The following is a 1,941-nucleotide window of genomic DNA, read 5'->3' as shown; positions in this document are numbered from 1 at the left end:
TATGATTATGATACCCATGGGCTACTGAGTCCAATAACTCCTGAAGCAATCTGTTGCATTGTTGGACACCTATCATCCATACATTCTTCTGTACCCATAGGCCACTCCCCCAAATACTACAGTTTATTTATCCCTTTACTGTAATTTTTCTCCTAGAAAAACACAGTATACCAACCCTTCAGATATCTGAAGATAAATTACACATCTATCCCTGAAACTTCCCTTCTCTAGACCATATGTCCATGGGTTACATAACTATTTACTCTGTAACATGATTCCTAAACCCCACCTCATTCTGGTTACTTTCTTTTCCTGACACTGAAAAATATGATAATTCCTCTCTTACAATATGATGTCCAAAACTAGACATAATACTTAATTAAGAAAATAAGAGGTACTGTTTAATTATGGAAAAATGGCCTAGTCCTTGGAGTCAGGAAAGTCAGTGTTCAATTCCTGATTTGGAGAAATACTGCCTTTGTGAACATAAGGAATTTAACTAACCTATGGAGCTTCATTCTTTCATCTACAAAGTGAGAATAATAATATCAGTCATTTTGAGGATCAAGCTAGATTGCACATATGCATCTACATCTCTATATAACATATATACACAAGCATACATACATATAAAATGTGTTATAATCTAGATAAATTATTTGAATATCACTTATTGTTAACATCACTATTCCTGACCCCAAAAGACTGAACCTTAAAAAAAATATTACACATTCTCTGGGCCTCTGGTTTTTCTGATACTATTTTGCACTATCAATTACTTTCTAGTCCTGAATGATTGTTGAATAGAAGGACAAAAACTGATGCTTCCATCCCTGAAGCATTACCCAAGGACAGCCGTTCCCAGCCAATATTCCACAGATGTGGCTAAGCAGCATGATTTTGGCACCTTGAAATGGCAGGGTCTAGAATAAGAAAGTGAAATGGAAAAAAAAAAAGGAAGGGTCCCTGGGTGTGGCAACTGTAAGACAGCATGTGCTGGCAGGAATTCCTGCAGACCCTGGAATAGCTCAGGACCTCCCAGAGCCCACTGCAGCACCCGTTAATCCCCATGGGGGTGGTGAAGCTGTAAGCTCACCTGAAGGAGTTGGAGGAAGAGGGAAAGGAGGCTGAGTCACCTCCAGACACTCTGGAGGACCTTGTGGCTACCTTGGAAGAGCTGGCCCAGGCCCAGCTGGAGAAACCCCTACAGCACTGGACCCTGGTGCTTGAGGATATCCCACAATTCAGGAGGCTTCCAAGACCTGCCCACCCACCCCTGGGTGGTTGCCCGCCTGGGGAACTGGAACTTCCTGAATTTTCTGGCCAACCTGCAAGAAGTGGTAGACATTGACTTCCTGTATGACGAATTCCCCCAGCAGCTGGCACTTTCTTCATGCCTTTGTCCGCACAGACCCAGAACCCCAGGAGTATAGACTGCATCATATCTAGCTTGAGTCGTACTGAAGAGGGGTTGGTTTGGCAGTGTGTAATTTGATTCTAAATGTGGATTCTAATCTGTTCCCCCAGTTTTGGGGGAAACTGACTAAAATCACTGATAAAACGAGTTTGGGTTTTTAAGGGTTTATTGAAAAATAGAAAGAAAAAGATTGAGAACAGAATTCCAACAGCCTGGCATTCCTATCTTTCCTCAAATTTCCTGTGAAGTCCTCTGCCACCACCACCACCATCAAGTCAGGAACCCAAAAGAGCGAGAGCTCTCCACGCAGGCTCTCTTTCCTCCTTCCTGTCTCCTCCCAGAAAATAGGAGGCTCCTCAAGTTGATTGGCTGGTAGCCTTGATAGGCAGCACCCATGAGCAAATGTCATTTCCTGACACCAAGGAAAAGCCACATGGCCGTGCCCTCTGAGGTATTTTCCTCATGGCGAAGCTTTCCCACAGCAAGTCTCCAGTAGGTGGCATCATTCCAATAATTATAGCAGG

This window comes from Dromiciops gliroides, chromosome 3, assembly GCF_019393635.1.
Source record: "Dromiciops gliroides isolate mDroGli1 chromosome 3, mDroGli1.pri, whole genome shotgun sequence".
Taxonomy (NCBI): Eukaryota; Metazoa; Chordata; class Mammalia; order Microbiotheria; family Microbiotheriidae; genus Dromiciops; species Dromiciops gliroides.
Note: the sequence above shows the minus strand (reverse complement) of the source record.